Source organism: Callospermophilus lateralis (assembly GCF_048772815.1).
Source record: "Callospermophilus lateralis isolate mCalLat2 chromosome 11 unlocalized genomic scaffold, mCalLat2.hap1 SUPER_11_unloc_3, whole genome shotgun sequence".
In the NCBI taxonomy this organism is placed as follows: domain Eukaryota; kingdom Metazoa; phylum Chordata; class Mammalia; order Rodentia; family Sciuridae; genus Callospermophilus; species Callospermophilus lateralis.
In genome coordinates this window covers 3471036-3496357 of record NW_027510155.1, presented here as the reverse complement: position 1 = coordinate 3496357, position 25322 = coordinate 3471036, and the positions used below count along the sequence as shown (strand labels likewise).

General features: G+C 32.4%; 2 pseudogenes; one reads left to right on the top strand and one right to left on the bottom strand.

Moving 5' to 3' along the window:
• The window catches only part of LOC143385826 (zinc finger protein 280D-like), a 51459-nt pseudogene extending 31181 nt beyond the window's left edge, over positions 1-20278 (top strand).
• On the bottom strand, positions 563-838 carry LOC143385835 (ran guanine nucleotide release factor pseudogene; annotated as a pseudogene).
• Positions 20279-25322: the final 5044 nt, after the last annotated feature.

The following is a 25322-nucleotide window of genomic DNA, read 5'->3' as shown; positions in this document are numbered from 1 at the left end:
TTCCTGAATTATATTTTAAAATATTTATTCCATAAGTTGTATGTCCAAAATGAATTTTCCTTTGCATGCTATATCTGTCATTTTCTCTCTAATCTTAATCTCTCTTTTTTTAAACCTTGCTTTTCTCATTACTGGCCTCTCTTTCCCTTCTTTTATTTTGCAGTATCTGTTTACTACTATCCTTGTCTCTAATTTATCTTACCTCTCTGTTATTCATTTTTCCCTCTCCTTTTTCCCTTGATGTACTACTTCTTAATCTCTCTCTGGGGGTGAGGTGGGATTCTAAAGCAAGTTTATTTCTGTAGAAAGGGCATGTTTTGTGTTCGTGCACAGGGAAGAGGAAGAGGAAACCTAGGTATTCAGCCTCTTTTTTTCCCCTTCTCAGAACCCAGTCTTTAAGTTTTCAGCAACATCATGCAGTGCTTTAGCATTCTTACTGGGACCAGAGATGTTAGGATCATGAAGTGTCAGACTGGTCAACAATTGTTTAAATTCATCCAGTCTTCATGGTAGAGATGACAGATTTCCAGGTCTAAGAGATGACCTGTTGTTGGTGAGGGTCCTAATTGAAGTTGAGCAAGAGACCAGTCTTGTGCTAGGGCAGCCACAGAAAGACCTGGTGCAGTGTTATATTCTTCGTTAATTGTGTGGCTGCTTTACCCCAAACCTGGGCCTGGAGCTCCAAATGTTGCCCCAACAGGCTTTGGTTGGTCACTGAATGGCAGAAAACTTCTTGGTTGTGTGAGACTGTTCAGAGGTCACTTACATCAATGGCCTCAGGGGGTAGAATGGAGAAGAAGGTACCCTCAAACAGTGGATAGTTTCTTGTGGGCTCCATGGGCCTGGGACTAGAGTATAGGCTCTAGAGAGATTTAAAAGCAACCCATATGGGGACACATCTCCTCAGCTTTGCTGTCTCTTCTTACATCTGCTCCAGAATAACATTTTCCTGATGTTTTGCTAGAATTGTATATATTCCTGTTATTAGCCTCCTTTTATCTGAAAGTATTTTTGTTTAGATGAGAGCCTAGATTTCTAGTATAGTCTCACAGCCTGTTAGTTGGGTTATATAATTCTTTGCTTGGCAGAAGACTTCCTGCAAATGCAGTGTGTGTGTCTGCTTCTTTCTATAGCACTGCCTTTTCAGCTTTCCTTTTCCAAAGTAGGTCTGGGTTACTTCTTCTGCCATGCTCTTGACCAGCTTCTATATCTGCGTTTGCGTGCCTGCCTATCTATCAATCTATCTATCTATCTATCTATCTATCTATCTATCTATCTATCTATCTATCATCTATCTATCTATCCTTGCACTTCAGGATATGCCTATCATGTCACCTCTTTCAGGATATATATTTAAATTGTCATATTTCTGTTTTTCTGTTGTTGTTGCTGGTGGTGGTGCTTTTTTGTTTGTTTGTTTGTTTGTTTTCTTTTATGGTGCTGTGGATCAAACTTAGGGCTTTGCATATGCTAGGCAAGTGCAGTAGCACTGAGCTATATTCCCAACTCCCTTTACTGACACTTTCTAAAATCTTTTGGATTCTTTTGTCTTTGATGTCCTTCTGACTACATGCTTTATTTCTTGGATGCTTTGGGTAGTGCTTTTGTATATTGTGGTCTCTGGATTTTCTCTGGATCTAAGTTTCAGTGAAAATCGGGTTTGTGGAATTTGGTTGTTGGTGGCTTTTGGATGAATTCCTATAAGTGGGGAAATGTTGACTTATGTAGGATGTTTGTATGAGAAGTCCTATTTTAATATTTAAAAATTGCATTCCATATCCTTTGCTCTGAAAATTCTACCTAAATTTTTAGGGCACTAACAAAGCGATGGAAGATGACCTATGTATTGGGAAATGTAAAGATGAGAATAGCATTAAAGGCATTTAATATTTGTAGACTAGCCAGCCCAGGAAAATAAAGGCTGTGTGAAAGGTTGTAGTAAAGGGTGAGAACTAAAAGGGTTCGGGAGCTGAACAAAAGATAACCAGTTGGTTTTGGACCATAGTTCACAGTCGTTAGTGCTCATTTCTTAAGTTTCTTTCTTGCCTGTCTTTTTTTTTCTCTCCTGTAGGCTATTTTGCTCCTTCCCTTCTCCCTCATTCACTATAGCCATTGTCCACGTTTGGTTGTCAGCAGTTTATTATTCAGCTGTTTTTCATAGGGATCTTAAATATTGCTTAAAAAAAGTTACTGTGAGGGCTGGGGTTGTGGCTCACTGTACAGCACTCATATATCACGTGTGAAGCGCTGGGTTCGATCCTCAGCACCACATAAAAATAAATAAAATAAAGGTATAGTTTCCAACTACAATTTAAAAACAATTTTTTAAAGTTACTGTGAACAAGATTTGTATGTTAATTTTTAAAAATCTGATCCTGTCTTTTCTGTAAAAGAAAAAAAAAGAACAGCAAGTAATTGATTATATGTTTTATATGTATATACATATAAATATATATATAGTAATTTATTACTCTAGGTCAACTTTAATTTCATATTAGACATTTCTGGAGAATATAAACCTTGCAACATACTCTCTCATAAACTATTTTGTAGATTTCAGAAAATAATCAGGTGCTAAATATGACTCAGAATAACTTCTACTAAAAGCCAGATCTTGTGTTTGGGACACAAAATAATCTGCATTTCTTATTAGGAAGACTTTTCTCTATTATTTATTTTTGTGCATTATAACTTCTCATTGTTTGAGATCTTCCTCCAAGGAATCCTTCAAATAAGTGAAGAGTTTTGTTTGTCAAAATGGTGCCAGTGATATATATTAGTAGTAGTAAGAGGATACACATTTTGAGTAATTTTTCCAATAATGCTAGTTGTTTTATTCCTTACCATGTTTTTCTTCATTTATCCTTAAAGTAGAAAGTAGCATTTTTTTAAAAGAAGGAACTTAGTCTTGTAAAACTCCTTAGAAATAGTCTGAATTTCCTAAGTTTGAGCTCTCAGATATTATGTGATATTGCAAGAAGAATATAGGAACATAAATAGCAAAATCTTTCTTACCTCCCTTTTTATGTTGTATTTCTATTTCAATTATAATTTATTCTGAATGGAAAACTACAGAGATTCATGTTGTATTAGAGAACTAATCTATTTGTCCTAATTTTTCATATGGGTGAAACCTCAACTCCTTAACATAGGTTAGTTATACCAGTTATTTGTGGCTCATTTTACTTAGTGTTTTTTTTCTTTGTATCTATTTTAGATTTTGTGTGTGTGTGTGTGTGTGTATGTTTTTTCTTTTCAGATTTATAAATTGATAAGTAAAACAAAATAAGTAAAATGCAATCTTGAAAGAAATGTTATAAGTCTGTCTTGGACCAGAAAGGCCCACTGTCCCTTGTAATACAGAGTGTTCCACCAGTTGTCTAACATTTTACATGTGGTAGAAGTGGATGTTGTTATCTTAGAAATGAAATAGGTGTATTAAGAGTTTAAAATTTTCTTATGTTGATGCCAGTTTAACACATAACACATATAGAAAACACTTAAGTTGTAAAAGAATTACCACTTGTTAAAAAATATAACTTCTAGGGCTGGGGCTCTAGCTCAGTGGCAGATCTCTTGCGTAGCATGTATGAGGCACTTGGTTCGATCCTTAGCACCACATAAAAATAAACATAAAATAAAGGCATGCTGTCCATCTACAACTATCAAAAAAAATTAGATAATATATAAACTTCTAGGCCCTATCTCTGGACATTGTAGCTTTGTTGTTCTGAAGTGAGGCCCAGGAATTAGCATTTTAACAAATATTATAATGCACATCTTCCTGAGCTTGCCCTTTAAGTAAAAACTATACAACTGAATGTTATGTGCAATAAATAAATAAAAGATAGAATTTGTTCTATCTTGTTGAAAAAGAAAAAGAAAAGCTCACATATGAACAAATTCCATATTAAAATCATTTTATGTGACATTGTGATTTTTACTCCTGAAGAGGTAAGTTTCCTCTTCAGATATTTAGCATTCTAGGTTTTAAGGTGTAAAAACACTTTTCTTTTATACCTAATGTAAAAAAGTGGATTTTTTTTTCTTTTCTTTCTTTTTTTTTTTTAAGAAGGAAGATTAGTCTTATATACCTTTGCATTCCATACCTTTTCTAGTACCTTGAGTCTAAGAAATAGCAGGTTAGTTGGGTCAAAGTCTAGTTCCATTAAGGTTTTACAAATTTTTTTTTGTGTTACTTGTTAATTAAAAATATACATCAAGGCATATGAAATATTTCTTTCTGTACTCTCAAAATAGATGTGAAATGAATAATTTTGGACCGAGCAACAAATTATTATTAAATAGTTACACCTGAACAGATAAATTGCAAAGGAATGCTTATTACATCTATAGCCAAGTTCTCTTTAAGGGTTTTCATTTCTTTTTGAATTTTTTTTGTTTATTAAGACAATAAGTGTTTGTCATTTGAGTGTTTTTGAATATGTATGTGCACCACAAATTTTTGGTGACTATTTTTCCAGATGTCTTACCAAGCAGAGTTTTACATAGCCTGACCTTACTTGTAACCACAGAATAATTTTTGCTTTTTTTTTTTTTAAATAAGGCTTATAATTTTTTTCTCTTTCAGTATTGTTGTCCAGAAATGATAAATAAATTTTTGGGACTGGCTAAAACAGAATTTTCAAATACAGCAAATACAAATAAGACTATTGATTCAGAGAAAGGAAAATTGATCATGTTAGTTAATGACTTTTATTATGGAAAACATGAAGGAGATGTCCAGGAAAAACAGAAGACTCACACAACCTTTAAATGCTTCAGTTGCTTGAAAATTCTAAAAAATAATATTAGGTATGTAAATATTTATTTTTATTTCTATTTGAAAATTGAAATGCTACAAATATAAATGTTGTATCTTTAGGTTACATTTTACTATGCTATTCTAGATAAAGAATTCTAATACTTTCTACTTTAGGCAAAGGCAGACTTTTTGTTTGTTTGTTCATTGTTGAAAAGCTTTTGTCATTTCTTGTATTTTAGAATTTGACACCAGGATCTACTTATTTGTATTTCTTTCACATTTCTTAAGATGTACAAAGTTTATTTTAACTTAAAAGAAAAAAAATAAGTTCATTTTGTTTTAGCAGTGAACCTTTTAGGTAGTTTACATTTTATTTTTCTTCAGTTATAAGAGAAAGCACTTCAAAAGTGTCCAGTTTTGAACTTCTTTATGCTAATCTTAATGCTCAAAGCTTTCAATTCATATTAAGAACATTTACCTAGTGGGAAAAGTGATCTATTTTGGGGGATGGGGTTACTAGGGATTGAATTCAGGGACACTCAACCACTGAGCCACATCCCCAGCCCTATTTTGTATTTTATTTAGAGATAGTGTCTCACTGTGTTGCTTAACACTTCACTTTTGCTGAGCCTGGCTCTGAACTCGAGATCCTCCTGCTTCAGCCTCCCAAGCCCCTGGGATGATAGGCATGTGCCACTAAGCCCAGCCAAAAAAAATGTGTTTTAAAGATATACCATTTCTAGGAGATGTGTCTGCTTTGATTTTATAATTTGACACCTTTAACAATTAGAGATTTCATTCTCAATGAAATTTTGAAGAGGTGTACATAAATGTTTTAAATTTTAGAAACTTACTTTGAAATTTTTGCGTTACATGACATACTATAAAGATATCTTATGTAAGTGAGTAACAAGAACAAAATAACAAGATATATTGAATGGTATTTTTCATTGATTATATGGCATGACATTTATAGTATATAAGGTTACTTTCTACCATTTCATTATAAAAATTTTCAAATACTCATCAAAAATTTAAGTCTTATTGGACACTTCTACACTTACAACTTTTATTCTTAATATTTTACTGTACTTGCTTTATAATATTTTTCTTCCTTCAGACTATCTGACTTTTAAATTAATTTCAAAGTAAGTTGCAGATATCAGTGTACTTAGACAAGATATGTGTGTGTTTGTGTATACAAACATACATGTATATGTGTATATTCCATTTACTCTTTATAACTATCACCTGTAGCATTTTTAAGCACGTACTTTCATGTCTGGGCCCAGCATTTATTTGTTTTCTTGTCTTCTCTGATATACTCCTATAATAATCATTAATGGTTGCTTTATGGTAGAACTTTTTCCAAGTTCTTTCCCATATCTTATATCATATGAATTTTCTCATTGTTTTACCTCCTTTGTGACACTGTTAACTGCCATCAAGAGCTAGTGGTCCCCATTCTTTAACACAGGGGAAGTTGTGCTTTGACATATAACACTGAAACAGTACTATAATAGAACTCTACCACCTATTTACATATTTTTACCATTTTAATAGTAAAATATGTCAGAAATCATGTTAATAGATGCAATGAGGGCTGAGGTTGTGGCTCAGTGGTAGAGCGCTTGCCTAGCACCTGTGAGGCCCTGGGTTCTGTCCTCAGCACCACATAAAAATAAATAAATAAATAAATAAATAAATAAAATGTATTGTGTCCAACTACAACTAAAAATACATATATTTAAAAAAAATAGATGCAATGATAAGCATGGAAGTGTGATTCACTTATTTAAGCTCCTTGTGAAAATTAAATATGACACATATCATATTACAAATTATTTGAGCAACAAGTTTTTTTTTTGCTTTTAAGATTAGCCATTTCCATTTCATATCAAACATGAAAATGGGAAATTCCTTTTTTCAGGAATTATTTCAGGAGACATAGGTCTATATTATCAGAATATTTAGAAATTTTCAGCATGCTCCGTTTGATAACATCCAGTGATTAAGCATTTAAAATATATTGGTTATCTGATAAATGTAACCTTAAAGTAAAGTACCTCATAACCAAAATTAAGTGTATTATATAACATTGCTTTTAATTTTTCCAGTAAAGCTGGGAAGGCAAATTATTTTTCAAGGATGGTAAGAAACGTACAGGTCAAGATTTCTACTCTGTTCTGTTATTATCATACTGTGATATTAGTATTTTACCCCTTACTTATCAATGAAAACAGGTATATTTCATTCTGTGAACATGATTCCAAGAAATTTGCCCTTTTAGTTTCTCCCATTTCCATCTGTTCATTTGAAAAATATGAACTCCAGATTGGGCTTATTTAATAATTGAGAAAAATAACTAGCTGATTAAAGGATTCTTTATATAAATATACTTAGTGCTAATGATTTTGAGCTAAAAGATATTGGCTTTGCATATGTAAATACTTAACCAAGACTAGGACTTTTTGGTAGGTGTTGTAGAGCTTGTGTTAAAACCAAAGAAGAAAGATATTTTAAGGTGTATCATAACTTGCTGTAAAGAGTAGTGTGGTAGAGGTGTAAAAAAAGAGACATATGTTATAACCTTCTTGATGATAGTTATCCAGATTCATGACGTTATCATCAATGTTAATAGTTGCAAGATTATTTCTTATAGGGCTTCAAAATGAGTAATTGTAAATAGCTGACCAGTCCAAAAATTGTTGTTTTGATTGAGTAACTTTTATTTTCAAAATCAGCAAAAAGCTTCAGTAATATCTTCAAAATAAGTATTCTCATTTATACTACACTCTCTGCTGTTGAAAGTCATAGTTCCTTTTCATAAGGAGCCTTTTAGGGAAGCTGAGATAACAGAATGTAAAACTGAAAAATGGACCTTTCTTATAAAGGGCACAGTCTGCAAGTTAAAATAAACAGTATGTGCTAACAGTAAGCCAGTATCATTTAAAAAAAAAGTTCTTGTAATTGTAGGCATTAAAATTGCTATTACATACATTTAGAAACCAAGACACAAGTAAAAATACCAGTAATTTGTCTTTTAAGCAGCTGGAATCTATTATATGTGTTCACAGTCTTAAAAGATTTCTCTCATGACTCTAGCTGCTTTTGGTGGTAGGGTTTCCTTTCTTTCAGTGTTTTATTTTAAACTAAAAATAGTATTTAAGGTATAAAAAACAAGCCTGCTCTTTTACCTTAAATTTTTAAAAATAATCTGAAGTAATGATTGAGTTAGAAAATGAGTGATATTTTGATATTTTGAAATAAATTGAAAAAATTCACTGAAAAGGCAATATTTAAAATATACTCTTTTCTAGAGGACTTTTAAGACATTTTGGATTTTGAGTAATACTTGGTATTTTTAAGATTAAGACTCAGAGACTTATTGGTGAGATTTTGTTTTAAAATCTGAATTTTTGCACCTGTTGACAATCATTTATAGGTTTATGAACCACATGAAACATCATTTGGAACTTGAGAAGCAGAGCAGTGAAAGCTGGGAAAACCACTCCACCTGCCAGCACTGCTACCGTCAGTTTCCCACACCATTTCAGCTGCAGTGTCACATTGAAAGTACACATACGCCCCATGAATTTTCTAGTAAGTTGCAGTTTCATTTAAATGTTGAATATTATTGAATTTGAAGATAGAAACTCTGAGAAAACCTGAGTAACTCTGTAAGAAAAATAAGAATTAAACTCTGGAATTTGGGGGCAAAATGGAAAAATTAAGTTTTAACTTTTGGAAATTTTGTAATAAAATTCGTTACTAAAATTAAAGTCCCTCTGGCAAGTAATTCATTATAGTAATTGCCTTGACATAATCTGGGCATTACATATTGGGGATTCAGAAGCCTCAAATCCTATATATCAAATGTGAAATCAGTGTTCTTCATTTAAACTTTAAGTAACTACGGTTGTAGTTAAAATCAGATTTTGAAGCTAAGTAGCTTGAGTTTAAATACCAGATTCTTCTTTTGTTATAGCTATAAGAATTGAGATATAAACTCTTGAAAAATGAGGATAATAGAAATGCCTTCCTCATATGCTGTTATAGGAATCAAGTGAGTTAATTTAGGTGAAGTGTTTAGAAATGTGCTTGGCAACCAGTTAACAAACTATATGATTGATCACTTCTGCTGCTGCTGCTGTTACTACCACTATTTATATAAATTTGTAAAATAATTTTTTATATCTTAAAATGTAATACCTTTTCCCCCCTCTCACTTTTAGCCATTTGTAAAATCTGTGAATTATCATTTGAAACAGAACATGTTCTTTTACAACATATGAAGGATAATCATAAACCCGGTGAAATGCCATATATCTGCCAGGTACATACACATTTTTATTGTGTTCTTTTAAGTGGTGTGTTTGTGTTTTAACTACAAGATTTAAGCCCATTAACCCAGAGGTCAATACATTTTTTTCAGGAAATATTTCAGGTTTTGATGGTTTACTGTCATTGTTGGAAACAAGCAACTCTGCCATAGTAGTACAAGGGCATGTTCCAATAAAATTTTATATATAGACATTGAAATTTGATTCCATAAAACTTTCATGTGTCATAAAATATATCAGTGTTTTATTCTTTAATCATTTAGGTAAATTGGTTACCAAAATTAAAGTCCCTCTTATAAATAATTTATTAGTGGAAGGCATAACTCATTCATTATATGAGGGGTAGGCAGTGAGCTGCATTTGGCCCACAGACTGTTGCTTGCTTACATCTGTGGTAGTCAAAGAAGAGCCCAGCTAGACATACAGATGGACATGTCTTACCATATAGGGAAGAATGTAAGTGTATACAAGGGAAATTTGAAATGCTGTTAGTTATAAAGAACCCTAGCTAATGTTTTGTGACCAGTATTTTTCCAGAATTTGAAGGAATAGGAAGACAAAAAAATAAAAGATTGATTGTCACCACCATAGTGTGGGGTCCATTTACAGTCTAAAGAAGAGTGCTGTTTTTGTAGCAGAAAAAGCACTTTATAGGACAGGAGGTGCCAAAACTCGAAAATTTCAGTCAAGGCAGTGATTGATGAATGATCTGCTAAAAAGCACACCACCTAGTTATGTTTTGAGAAGAATTCTTTAATTTTGAAAGATAATTTCTGGGTTTTTTTTTGGTGCTTCTGTTAGTGGAATTTTTGGGTGTATAGGAATCAGCAAGAGTAGTACTACACAGTGTTCTTCTAAACAAATAATCCATAATTTGCTTTGTAATTCCACATCAGTTATAAATTTTTGAATCAAACAAAACCTTCTTTCTATTTCTAGGTTTGCAATTATAGATCATCATCATTTTCTGATGTGGAAACTCACTTTAGAACATCCCATGAAAACACTAAGAAATTGTTGTGTCCTTTTTGCCTGAAAGTTATTAAAATCGCAACACCCTATATGCATCATTATATGAAACATGAGGTGAGATTTTCTAATTCCTGTTTGTTCATATTATCTTAATGAAAAACAGGTTAAGTCTTGAAACACTGATTAGTTTTATTCTGCAAATGAAGCAGAGTTGTTCCAAATAACCCAATTAAATTTATAATTTATGTTGAATTATTTGTGAAACTTCCAGTTCTTTCCTTACCTCCTTTCCAGTGATGGTGTAGACCATAAATAAAGACCATAAATAAAATTGTGAAAAATGATTAGAAATAGGCAACCAATGATTGAAGGGGAAAAAAACAAGAGAGAAGGTGAGTGAAAAAAGCAAGTGGCAGATAGTTAGGTCCTAAGAGTAGATCTGGAAATGATTTTGAAGGAGTTTTCAAGAAGGAGTTTGAACTGAGAAAAAAAAAAAGACTGTGGATACATAACCTTCTTTTCCTATTCCTTTTCAAACTTTATTTCCACTTTCCAAAGCTCTGTTATTATGAGAAAATGTGTTGTCATTGACCTAGGTTCATCCTTTACAGCTACAAGGCAAAGGAAGCTGTTGATGGATTGATGTATGAATTCTGCCAGAGAACTGTGTTTAGATCCTAACTTCTTTCCTGGATTACTTCTGCCAGTTCTGCTGTGTAATTTTTGGAACTCAGCATTAGTGCTTGGAATTCTGATGTTATGCTTATTGTGTTTTTTTTCCTGAAGCACTTAAATTATCCCTGTTTATGCTAAAAATGTTGATACAACAGTGTTTTTGTCAAAATCAGAACCTAATGGATTTATTGCACCTGATCATATAATCAAGTTTTTCCAACTCATTAAGCATTTACGTATTATAAATTAAACTGCCACACCAATTTATTCACCATTGGTACTCACCTTGCTATGAGATGCAGTTTTTAGATAATCATGAAATCAGGTAGTAATTTTTAATTGGGAAAGACGATAAAAGTAGCATTTCCAAATGAATTTGGGATCACTGGTGTTGTGACTGGGATACCACTCATCTTTAAGAAGTTCTGGAAAGATCTTTTATTTGATGGTCCCCCAACAGTATTCCAACAGGTGTTAATAGGGGTTCTCCCAGTATTGTCACTGGTAAATCAATTTGGTAAATGCCTGGATTTAAAAAATTAAACAGTTTTCTTTGTCTGTTTTTTAAAACAGGACTTCTCAGAGCTTTTAATATGCTAATGGACATGGTAAATCTCCAAGCAAAAGATATAGTATGTATCATTTCCCAAACTTATTTGACCACTGAACTCTTTATTTGAACATACCTATTAACATTTCTTGATAAAGAGTTTGGGAAACATTGTCCTTCATATTCTGTATTTCATCTTTAGCCTTTAATTTTAAAAGGGAGAGTAAGGTATAAACTATTTTATTTTGAGGCATTTTAATGTAACTTTCCCCAGATGCTTTACTAAGCTCTACATTGAGTTATAGACATGAAAATAATGATAAGATGTGTGGAGCCAGTGTGTGGGGTGTACAATGTATTCTATTTATTTTTTGTGGTGTAGGGCATTGAATGCAGGACTTTGCACATGCTGAGCATGTGCTACTAAGTTGTGTCACCAGCCTAGGCTATGTTATTTAAAATCAAACCTTCATGCCTGGAGCCATCTTGACTTGCCATGGGTTCCTAACTTTTAAAATTTTTGTTTGGGTGTGCCTGGGAAGTAGATAGCCAGCAGTAAAGATAGGGCAATCTATTAGTAAGAAAGAAGGATCATCAGGCATCCTCCAATGTATTTATAATTTGTATACTTATTTATGAAAGACTGGGAAACCTTCACTGAGTAGAATTATAAACTTTTAACAGATGACAGTACAATATCAGGTAATAAAAATTGTTGATTCTGTGTCTCATTTTATTATGTTGAAAACCTCACTTGTAATTGTTTCTTTAAAAGATTATATTGTTATGTCTTGAGTAATTTTAGCGCAAACAACCCAGTTTATATGACTTTTATGAAATAATTTAAGAATTTCTGATATATTAAAAAAGCTTATTAGATAGAACAATAAGCAGTTAACATATAGTAATCACCATATGGTATCAGGGTACTTAATCCTCACAACCTATATATGTTTTATAAATGAGGAAACAGGGTTTTAGTGAAAGTAACTTGCCTAATGTTGCATTGTCTCATAAAAGGCAAAGACAGAACATGACTTTAGAGCACTAGTTTTTACTGCTGTCACAGAGTTGATTTTACATTGGCATTAGATCTAAAGGTAGAAATTACATATAGTAAGAATTACCCTTAAATCCCTCAAGACTCTCAAAAAATTCAGTACAGTTATTTTTCTATACTCTGAATAGATCATTATATCTTTGATTGAACATTGTTGTTATTAAAAACTTTGATACTGTATCTTCATCACCCTTAGCACATTAAAATGCATATGTACACAACATCAGAGATGTATAAGACTTGAGTCCAACTCAGGGAATTATAGATTGATGTTTTCTGTCTCAGGATTTTGGATAAATGTGCATTGAATGAAGTAGCAGTCATTTGAACTAGTTAAATTGTACCTGCCGCTCATGTATTTTTCTGCATTAGTCTCTTGCTTTCTGCTTCACAATTTAGTCATCCAACAAATATTTATTTAGGATGCCTTACTGTATGTCAGGAACTGTTTTAGGTATTATATAGCAGTGTGATTTAGGAATTGGTACTGTAATGGAGAAAGATAATAAATTTATGTGAATGTGTGTTTGTATATGCTGGTGATAAGTATTGTGGGTAGGAAATAAATGTGGAAAATAAGGAGTGCCAAGAACTGGGGAGGAGGGTTTGCTCTTTTATATACAGCATGGGCATTAAAGGGCCTCTTCAAAGGAAATTAAGGAGTAAGCCATGTGGGAGAGGTAACATTATGTAGGCAATGAAGTGAGTATAAACCAGAGTTACTAATAAGATTGGCAAGGAGGCCATTGAAGCTGGAGCAGAGTTAACTAACAGAAGGATGAATTGTAGGAGATAAGGTTGTAGCAATAGAATGCAGGCCAATTTGTGTGGACCCAGAGTCAGGACTTTGGAAAGTTCCTGGAAGGTTTTAAGTGAGAGACCTAGCATATTTCAAGAATTACCAACAACCATGGAGAGAATAGATCACAGGGCAGAAAAAGACATGAAAGGAAGATAGAAGTTTTTTTTTGTTTGTTTTTGTTTTTTAAACCATAGTCTGGGTGACTTGCCCCAGTATGATAGTAGTGGTTGGAGGTAATGACAAATAGGAATGTTATCAGTAGTCTTGAAAGTGAAGTTGGCAGGTTTTATTAATGTGTTAAAGAGAGAGGTGGGGGAGGAGGGGACACTGAGTTTTTTGTCTTAAGCATTAATAAGAATAGAGTTTTAATATTCTAAGCTATGGAGAAAACTGAGCAAGGAACAGATTTAGGATGGTAGGAGAGAGATATAGGAAACCTAGAGTTTAGTTTTGTCCATGTTGACTTGAGAAGCATATAAGATGTCAAGTAATATTGCCAAATAAGCATTTGGGTAGGTGGTATTTAAAAATCATGAAGCTGGATGAGGTAACCTAGTAAGTGATTCTAGTAAAGAGTTCTGGGAAATGAATTCTAGTTAACTTTTGTTCTGTACTGTTGTTCTGGTATCTGTTTCTTGGCCAAGTTTTTCTCTCTTTTTTCCTCCTCTCTTTGAATACTTTATAAGTGAATTTCTGTTAAGTTGCTTATATCTATGATATAAGATAGTGCACTACACTGCTAGTCTTAAGATACAGCTAAAATTATTCTAACATGTTGTTCTTACATATTGCTTTGGACATTGTGAAGAACTATTTTCTATTTTTTTAAAATTTTAATTGACATATAACAATTGTACATATTTATTGGAAATAGAGTTATAATTCAATACATGTTTACAATGTATAAGTTCAAATTAAGGTAAATAGCATTTCCCTCAAACATTTTTATCATTTGTGTTGGGAACATTCACATAACTCTCTTCTAGCTCTTTATAATAATATGTAAATTATTATAAACATAGTCACCCTGCCGTGCTGTTGGACACTAGAACTTATTCTTCCTATCAAAGTGTTTTGTTTTCCAGTGTCTGATCTCCCTCATCCCTATCCCTGCACCCTTCCTAGCCTCTAGTGACCACTTTATATACTTCCCATGAGATCAACTTTTTTATCTTGAATGTATGAGTGAGAACATATGATTTTTGCGGGGGGAGGGTACTGGGAATTGAACCCAAGTATACTTCACCACTGAGATATATCCCCAGCCCTTTTCATTTTTTGAGACAGGGTCTTGCTAAGTAGCTGAGGCTGGTCTCAAACTTGAAATCCTCTTGCCTTAGCCTTCCAAATTCTGGGAATACAGGATTGAGCATTACACCCAGCTGAATATGTGATATTTTATTTCTATTTCTGGCTTTTTTTTAATGAAATGTTTGCTGTGTGCTAGTAACTTTGCTAGATACTTCTCTGTATATTACCTCAGAGAAGTATTACCTTAAATTTTATGAAGAGTTGTTGGTTGTATTTAAAGGGAAATAGTGATGTATCTGGCAGAGATACAGCTTTGAAGAAGATATTTTGCATGTGTTATTCTAAATTTCTATATACTATAAGCATATGTATATGAAATATATTTTTTATATTATTGAGAATAAATGTGTAAAGGTTTCAGTTGATATTATACAGTAGGAAGAACACTGGATCAGGGAGTCTAGCATTGTTATAATCTAGCTATGGGAGAGGGACTTAGATTTCTCTTGGGTTCTATTTCCCATCTGTAGAATGTGATAGGACTAGGATATTAGGAGGAACTCAGGGAGTTTTCAACTGAAACATAGGTTATGATCATTTATATTTTATGCCTCCGTAACTATGTTGTCCAGTGTAGTAGCCACTGGCCACAATTACCTGTGTAAATTAATTAAATAAAATTTAAAATATTTAGCTCCTCACTTTCATTTGCCACATTTCAAGTGCTCAGCAACCATTATATGGCTAGTAATTATCATGTTGAACAGCAAAGCTCTAGAGCATTTCGCTATTGCAGGAAGTTTTATTGGACAACATTGCTTTATATAACCATTTTTGTAACTTAACCTTTGAAATATCTAGTTAGATTTACTTGAGTTTAGAGGGTATAATTTACTTTACCAACTTGTCAAATGATTGAAAATAGCAAAATTTTAAAATGATTTTGACATTTTCTAAAATTAAAACATGTTTAGCTCATTTTCATAGTATCATGTTTTTAAATAATTTAAGTTTATAATTAAAAGCTTTCATACATTTGGTGTAACTTCGATTTGAACCTGTTAATAGAACTTTTATGTTTGACTCTATATAGTAACAAATACATTTGATAGTAATATAAGTTTTAAAAAATACTATCTATGATAAGAAATTATAAACTTTCATTAAAATTAAGTTAGAGTAGTTCCAGGTCACAGAATTTTGTGGTTATAAAAGTTATTTTTTCTTTTTTCTGTTTCTCAATAGAAAAAAGGAATACATCATTGTACAAAATGTAGACTGCAATTTTTAACATGCAAGGAGAAAATGGATCATAAGACACAGCATTATCGAACATTTATAAAACCTAAACAACTAGAAGGATTGCCTCCTGGAACAAAAGTGAGTTCAAATATGTTATATTTTAACATTTTGTATAATAAAAACTAGCTCTAACCTGGTTTTATCTATTAAATATGACTTTTTAAAAATGACTTCAGATTTTTATTGACTAATTTTAGATTTCATTGTTTTTATGCTTAGAAAGGAAAGCTTTAACCATTGAGTTCAGTGGCGGGTACTATGTTGAAATGGCATTCCTTCATTAAAAGTGTACCTAGTTTAACTGTTCCTTGGGTCAGAGGGTTGTTTCAATATTATATAGGCTATTTTTGAACTATGTCAGTTTTAGCAGCTAAACTCTAAAAGACTTGATATCAGGAATCTTATTTTATTTATCTTTGTATCCCCAGTGTCTGGCATAGTGCCTTGAAAGCAATAGGTTCTCAGATGTTTGTTGAAATTGTTATCATTTAGTCTACTCTCAGAGAAGCAAGTATTGCTACTGGACAGCATTGTATTTTAAGTGAGCAAACACATGTCTGACTGCATACTGATGATTGTAATTTGCTTTTCCCTTTTTGCCTTACATACATCTGTTTTTTCTAACTTCTTTACATACCGTCAGCTCTTGAATATTTGCTTCAGTGGAGGGAAACAGAGGCATGGATAATCCAAAGTGAAATAACCCCCAAAACATTTATATTTGGCTTTGGGTACTTACATTTGAATGTGGGTATGTCTGGTACTTGAATTAAATGAAATAATATAAAGCCATGCTCTGAAGACTTAGAGCAAGAGAAGCTATCCAACATTCTTCCCTGCAAACCATTCATTTCATGCTGGAACTAGACATGCAGAACACTAATGTAAGCAGTGCAGTCCTCTCTCATTTTTCCCCTTAATAATAATAATAATAATAATGATAATGATACTAAATGTTGTAACGACATCTTAGAATGAGGCTTTCAGTGTACTTTTCATACATTGTATTATTTAATCCATACAATCATTCAGTGAGTAGAAAAGGCAAATAGTGCCCTGTATTTTAGATATGAAGAAGTTTAAAGAGGATATCTTATTTACTCAAGATTACATGGCTTGGAAGGAATAATGTGAGATTCAACCTCAGTTCTTTTGATTCCTGACCTAGTGATTTTGTATAATACCTAAGCACATGTTTCATAGGACTTCATCATAGTCTGTTCCTTACATGCATAAGGAGAGTATAGTCAAGTGATCAATGAGAATGTTGGTAGGCAATTGACCTTTCCATTGTCAACTAACAGATATAATTGAATATTTTCTATTTTGAACACTAAATGATAAATTTTGTGTTAGTTCCCTTTAAGAGAAGTCTCAATATTAAATTCTTCACACAGTGCAAAAAGTTGACTTAACTCTTTCTTATAACATTTAATAAGTATAAATCCAGGATAATGAGCCCGTAAAGGAGAGGTCACATTTACTATAGATCTATTTGTTTTGTAGTTATGAAAGGGTGATATCAGTAGGCCTTTCTAGAGTTATTTTTCAAGCTTTGTGAAACTTAGACCTATATATGAATTTTTTAAAAATTATGTCACAGCATAAAAATAGCTATGGAATGTGCTCTTTTGATAGTCATACAATTTTTATTAACTCCTAATTACTCATTAATAACTGTGTTTACACATAACTGATTTTACATTAAGTGAATAAATATCAAATTTAACTTTATTTAATTGTTTTGAACATTTGGAGTAAATAAGACTAAATACAATTGTAGTTTATGTGTACTCTTTCAAAATACTTGATGTTTAAATGGTTTTTGTACAGTGATATTTTAATAGTAATATAGTGATTTTTTTGAAGTAAATATATTCTGCATTCTTCAGTTGGACCTCTTCTGTCAGGATCTTCACCTACACCTTCAATTAATGCAAGCACTTCTACCCTTCAGCTCTCACCTCCAAGGACTAAAAATATAACTGCTAAAAATCCCACAAAATCGAATACAAGTAAACCTAATACAACCAAATACAATGCAAATAAACCTGATGGAAATAAGCCTAATGGAAGTAAATCTAAATACAAACCAAAAATCTCTAATATGCAAAAGAAACAAAGCATATTGGCTAATAGCAATTAAAAAATCAAAGTTAATACTGCATTCCTCAATCACCTTAAGGTGATGTTTTATTCCTAATATACAATACCAATTTAAATTTAAGTATAAAAACATTATACTTTAGTTAATTAGAATAGTAATATGGCTCTTACTTATTACTTTTGTTTTAAAATATATTTATACCATTTTCTTTGTGTCTCCATAAGGTGTCATTGGGGCATTCACAAGTGCATTGAGTGCTGTTCTGAAATAAAAGATTTTGCAAACCATTTTCCTACATATGTCCACTGTAGCTTTTGCAGATACAATACTAGCTGTAGTAAAGCCAATGTAAATCATATGATGAGGTAAGAAGAGTTAAACCTGTAAATTGACAACTAAAATTATAGTACAGGAAGTTTTTGTTTTGAAGCAAAGTTATCCCTATTAGAAACTAGTTTTTCTCCTCAAAGAGCCAAAAGGACCTAGCAGTAAGGAACTTCTAAGATACTATCTGATGTTATTTTCCAACATAGTAACTCAAGTAATTACTGGTCTTAAATTGTAAGAATGGTTAATTAAACTAATAAAATTAGGATAGGTTTGTTGGGGAAATAATTATTCTGTTTTTTATTTTTCCCTATAGGTATTTAAAAATGGTGATTGTCAAATAAAACTTTAAGTGTTTTAAGCTTATTTAGCATACAAATAAATGTCCTCATTAGGAATATCCTCTTCAAATTAGTCACTTTGAGAGAAGCTGTAGTTTTGTGATGAAATCCAGTGATTACTGCTTCTGCTCATAGAGGAATAGCTGTACCTAAATTTATTGATAGTTGAAACTATTAACCTTATATTCAACTAGTAGCTGTAGCTTTTTAATTAATAGCTAACATTATTGGAGGATTTTCAGTGATGTTAGGAAATTCATTGAATCTGGTTTTCTTTCTATGGTCCTTCATCTGTCAGGCCATCTATACATACATTTGTTCAGTGAAAAGGAGAGACTATTCTGGTTATGATGCCACTGTTGGAATTCTTTTTCATTAATTCATTTAATTTATGTTGTTTGAGTACCTATCATTACACTATGCTAAGAAACCCCTTCAGAACCCACATTATTTTCATTTGTATTTCTTTAATAGGAGAATATTTTATTCTATCAGGGTGGATTTTTATCTTTAAAAATAGTTATTCCATTATAAATGTGGTATACTGCTTATTCATAGTGAGTTTGTTCCATTTAAATAAATATTTGAATTAATGTACAACTGAGTTTCTTGGAGATCATGACATAACCTCTGTTTTACTTTCTTATCATTATCAGATACTGTTTTTCCAGAATTCTCCTACCTTTCATGGCAACTTTAGCCCTTCTCTCTCAGTTTTTCTGCCTTGATGATTGGCCTACCTCCTGGTGTTTTGGCTTCTTTAGTGCCAGCACTTCACATCAGCTTTTAAGTTTTGGGTCCTCTTCATTTTTAGTCTCATCCTATATACTCTTCATTCCTTCTGAATTCTTATTACTCCATGATGTTCAGAGTTTTGACTCTTTTTGCCAGTCTAGCAGCATTCATCTAACTTTGTAGTCATCGTGGTCCTCTGTTTCAAATCCTGTTCTTTTCTTTGTCTTCTACATTTTTATTCATGCTCACCTAGCATAAAAGACAGTTTAAGATTTCAGCCTCTTCCCCTTTCCATCTTTATGTATGCTCAATTCTAGAATACAAGAGTTTATTTATTCATTCTGACTTTATAATCTTTAACTTTGATTAAGACCTATCTCTTTATTTTTCTTTTTAAAGACCTCCTTATTTTTACCTACAGTGTTTGTTTAATCCTTTTTCAGTACCCTAAAGATTTTATTTTCATCTTTCAGTTGTTAAACCAACTTATTAATTGCTCAATTGAAGGTCATCTTTTTTATTTTTCCTAAAACTAGCTCTTTTCAACTCCAAATATTTTTCTTCATCCAGATATTAATCTAAGAAATTAAGCTTGTCCCATTTCTCCATAGCCAGTTCTATGTTTTATCTCCTTCAATTCATCATAACCTAATTCAGTTAACTTGTATCTTCATCCCTATCTCACTATTGGTCTTCTGCTTATAAACACTTTCAAGGTTTTGTTTCTTTAATTTTAGGATGAGGGAGCTGTGTCCTGCCTGCATATTTTCTTTATTTCTTGTCTGCCTTTTTCCATCAACATTTTTCAAAATGTTTGTTGCCAGCTTAATTGTGACTCATTTCTTTATCCTTTTGAGTATCATCCCTACCTATCAACTAACACTGCCCCTTTAAAGATTATTGTGTCATGTACTTATCACCACACTTTTCCTCTTTTTTCATTCTTTACTCCTTAACTTTATTTTTAACTTTGTTGCCACTCACTTTTGAAACGTTTCTCTTTAGTCTCTATTAAGTGGTTAATACCATTTTTCTTCTTTTTAGGTAACACCTCTCTTTCATTGCCTGTCTCCAACTGTTTATAGTCCCTTTCTTAGTAATTTTAGCACCTGTACTTTCAGCTTTCAACTTGAAATCTTAGAATTTCAATCTTTTGTTTTTCTAAGATCCAAATCTGTGTTTCTAATTATTTTGTAGATGCTTTTACCCTAGACCCAGTGGCATCTCAATAGAACAACAACAACAACAACAACAACAACAACAACAAAATCCAAATATTATTATCTGTCTCAGATTCACATTACTACCATCCCAACTTTTTAAGTTCCATCTCTTTCAGGTCACCATTTTGTGTGAATGTTTAGCTCCAGCTAGAAATAATTTACTGTTCCAAGTTTCTGAATCTCAAGAAGTTCTTTGGATTCACTGTGCATCATGGCTTCCTGAGACTGCCTCCCAACCACTGCAGTATCTGATACTCCTATTGCTCTAAACCAGGCCCCATAATCTTTTCCCCTAGTATACTTCTGGGTAGAATGCTAATCTCTTATTCTGTTCAAAACACAAAGCTACCTAAGGTTGTCTTTTATTTTGCCCTTAATTTCTAAAGGATAAAATTGGAAAGTATTTTGTGTTTCTTAAACTAAGGTTCATCTGGCCTTCCTTCTTCCATTTATCATAGGTTTCCTTCCTGTCCTGAAGAACTTCCAAATCCATTATATCTCCAACCATTTGCAGTTGGCTCAAGACATTCTTCTTACCCTTTTCCAAACCACCCAAACCTGCATTTCATTGTCATCACATTTGCTCCTTATTCATTGTTAGCTCCTTTCTCTTTTTTTTTGTTTTGTTTTTCCTTCATTGATACTGTCATTTCCCTTTGCCTTCTCACTGAGTAGCACACCCTTATTTCTACTTACTGCAGATACTTGATCTAGGTTTGAAGTTTTTATGAGGGGAAGCTTCATTTCTCCAAAAGATGTGTACATTCAGTTTTTACCCTATACCATACCAACTCTGTAGCCTTTCAAATAGTCTTTTTCTTTCTGGTCTCATACCTGCCCAGTCTTCTATAAAGAGAGACTCTGATCCTCATAAGTTGGCTAATCTTTTCTAAAGTATTTTTCTTCCCATACTTATTTTATATAGTAGTTTTTTTCTTATTCTTTATTAGTCCCCATGACACCCTGTCCTTCCCTCCCAGTTCATCTTTCAAATGTCTGGTCAATTATTTTGAATTGTGTACCATTCATCTGATCTGCCTTTCATTTTGTTTGTGTATGTAGAATCTCCTTGAGAAGTGGTCTTTGTATTTATCATATCACTTACTACTTTATAAACTATAAATGATAATCATTATTTATAATTAGAAGAGACCCCAAACGTAATCTCAAAGAAGAGATTAAAAAATCTTGAAGCTGTTGAAACATCTTTAAAGTCAGACTCTTTGAAGGAAACAGAGCATTAACTTCATAATTATAAATTATTTTTTAAAAATAGTATTATTGGGGTCAGTTATTTAAATTATTGTACTTTGCTAATAGCTTGTAAGTGGTAATCGAAATCACCTGAGAAAGTGAAAATTAACTACTATATAATATTACTGTTATTCCTCAAAAAAATATATGAGACAACTTTTTCTTCTACATGTAAGAGAATTAAGTTAATGGACATTACTAATATCTCTTTTTAATAGAATTTATATCACCCAGATTCATTTTCACAAATACTGATTATTACATACTAGGAAGGTACAGTTTGTGTTTTAGTCAAAAGACCTGACAAGAACAATTAGAGAAGGAAAAGTTTATTTTGAAGCTCATAGTTTTAGTGGTCTCCATCTGTAGATGTTGACTCCATGGGCCTGGGCCTGAGATGAGGCAGAATATCATGGTGGAAGCAAATGGTGGAGGAAAGTAACTGGAAACATGGCATCAGGAAGGAGAGGCAGAGCACTCTCATGATCACAAAATATATATCCAAAGACGAGCCTCCAGTCACACCCTACCTGCCTACAGTTACCACCCAGTTAATCCCTATCTAGGATCAATGCACTGATTATGTTAAGGCTCTCATAACCTAATTGAGTCATCTCTAAACTTTCTTGCATTGCTCACACATGAGCTGTGGGAGGCATATGAAACCATACAGTTTTCTAGAAAGTGTGATAGGCAGGTAGTATTGGGGGGTCAAGTCCTTGCTGTTAATTTTTGCTAATTAGTAGGAGAAATATGTTTACCTAGGTTAATGTGATAAGCAGATGACTATGAGAGCACAGAGAAGGTAAGAATAAATTCTTTAAATAAGAAGTAGAGAAGACTTTCTATAAATGACATTTCTCTTAGGCTTTGAAGAAAGATGTTAAACATTTCCAAGTAAAAAGAAAGCTGTTGTAATGATTTGTTCCTGTACACAGAGTTCTGTGTCACTGTTGATTTTTTTCTTGCATTAATTTATGAATATATATTCATTCCACATTTATTTATTAGCATTTATTCTGTGTCAAACCATCTTCTTCTCTTTCACTCAACCATGAATTCTAGGGCAGGCAACTTACCATTCTAGTTATTATATCATCATTCTACAGTTTAGTGTCTTAAATAGTAGGTATACCATCAATATTTTTGGATGTTAAGGAAGTCATTCCTTTTGTGTTTCTCAGAAAGTTAAGTTGTTTCTTACATGGAATCAAGATTATTAAGGAAAATATGGTCAAAGAGGGATTTTGTCTTCAATTTCCTTGAGGTATAATTTATACCCAATAAAATTTACCTATTTGTGAAGAACAATTCAATGAGCTTTTGGTAATTATAGTCATGCAGTTGGGTAGCAGGTTTTTTAGACCTATGTCTTAACACTGTATTTGTACTGTATTGAATAAAAGTCTTAGCCTTTTCTGTTTTCTTAGGTGTGTTTCTGTATTTCTATCAACTTTGTGGAAATAGGGAAGAAAGGTAGCTTTTTCCTCCTTTTTATTTGTGAGTTGTGATTCACTTTTTCATTCTTACATTACATAAAATTGCAGTTGTAGAAGTTATGTAGTAAATACAGATGAGTCAAAGAGGCAGTATAAATGCTTTTTTTTCCCCAAAGATAGGGAACTCTAAATCATAACTGAATTCAGACAACTAAAAATTTAATTAGGAACATTTGTAGATATTTGGTTCAAGTTATAGATAGATGTGGAAGCCATCAAAAAGACCCTAAAATATAATTTTTCTCTCTCCTTATCAAAGAATAAATAAAAACAGTACACTTATTTGAAGAGAAAAAACTTTAAAATGTCATTAAAAAAATAACTTATTTTGAACTGAACCTGGTGGTACATACCTGTAATCCCAGTGACTTAGGAGGTTGAGGCTAGAGGATTCCAAGTTGGAGGCCAGCTCATCAATTTATGAGAGACCTAGTCTAAAAATAAAAAGGGCTGGAGGTATATTTCACTGGTAGAGCATGCTGGGGTTCAATCCCCAGTAAACATGCCTCCCAGTCTTGGACTCATTCCTCTAAGGAAACAATTATTTATATATATATTTTTTTGCACACAATTTCAGGGCTTCCCAACCCCCTGATCTCTCTAAAAACTGTATTTTTGTGATAATATCTTAAATTCATAAATCTCCAAATAATAGTTACCCTAGCTTGAAGAAATGATATTTGAAATCTTCTGAGGCTGTTTTCTAGGGATTATATTTAGCCAGAACATTTTTGTTCCTTTACATACAGGCTTCACTGATGTGAGTAGGCATTTACCTAGTTTGTTGGCTACTGCTTTTCAAACTTTAACTTATGTAAGAACCACTGAAAAACTTGTTAAGGCAGTTTCCTGGATCCCACTGCCAGAGATTAATTCAGCAGGTTTGTGAAGAGCCTAAGATTTTCTTTTTCTAAATAAACTCTCAGGTGATGGTGATACAGTTGTCTGTGACTTTCAGATACAGTGTGCTAAACTACTTCTGGTTTTCTAGTACAGAAAGCTTTCCTTATTGGCTAAAATGTTTGATTAGTGGTTTTTTGTTCTGTGATTAGAGGAAGCATTAAGTTATGAGTTCTGCTTTTTTTCTTAAACCTCTGCTAACAATTACAAAGAACTGTCTAGATGTTAATTTACAGATGGTAAACAGTAATATTTAGCTGAAATAGTGTGTACTTTCTAGATCAATTGAATTCTGTTCCGCTTCCTCTATACCAGCATGTTAAGATTATTAAAAAGTTATTTTCAAAAAGTTGATTTCTAATGATAATTCAGATTGTAGCAAAATTAGTTTGTTAATAAAAATTTAGAATTGTTTTAAATGTATAATAAATGAAAAATTTAGCTTGTTTTTTAACTCTTTGAGCATTTCCTTTTTACATAATGGTGAGGTATTGATCATCTAAGTATATGCTTAGGGAAAAAAGTATGTGTCATTAGGAATCAAAAGCAAAATGGAATATCAGATCAAATGTTAAATTAATTAAAAAGTTTAGAGTAAAAAGTGTTATTTTAAGTTTATCTTTGGGGGATATATACCCCTTTCCAATTCCCTCTTTTTGCTTTAATAAGTATGTTTTAATAGTTTGATGAGCTCTTTCAACTATGCTTTGTCCCTGTGGATTGTATGGGATTCCTGTTATATGAGTAATACCAAATGATGAGCAAAATTATTTAAATGAGGTAGAAGTATAACCAGGACCATTATCAGTTTTTAACTGTTTAGGAATGCACACAGTGGCAAAATTTTGTAAGCAATGAGATATAACATCTTTAGTTTTTTCTCCGGCATGAAGGGAGCCCATCAAAAATCCGGAAGAGGTATCAACTGTAACATGTAAATATTTTAATTTTCCAAATTCTGGCAAGTGTGTGACGTCCACCTGCCAAATATGGTTAGGTATCAGTCCTCTAGGATTGACTCCGAGATTAACTTGTGATAAAAAGATCACGCAATTTTGACATTGTTTTATTATATGTCTGGCTTGTTCCTTAGTTATTTTAAAATGCTTTTGTAAAGTATTAGCATTAACATGGAATCTTTTATGAAAATTTGTAGCTTCTTCTAGTGTAGAGAAAATATGTATGTCATGTGTAGTATTATCTGCTAAATCATTGC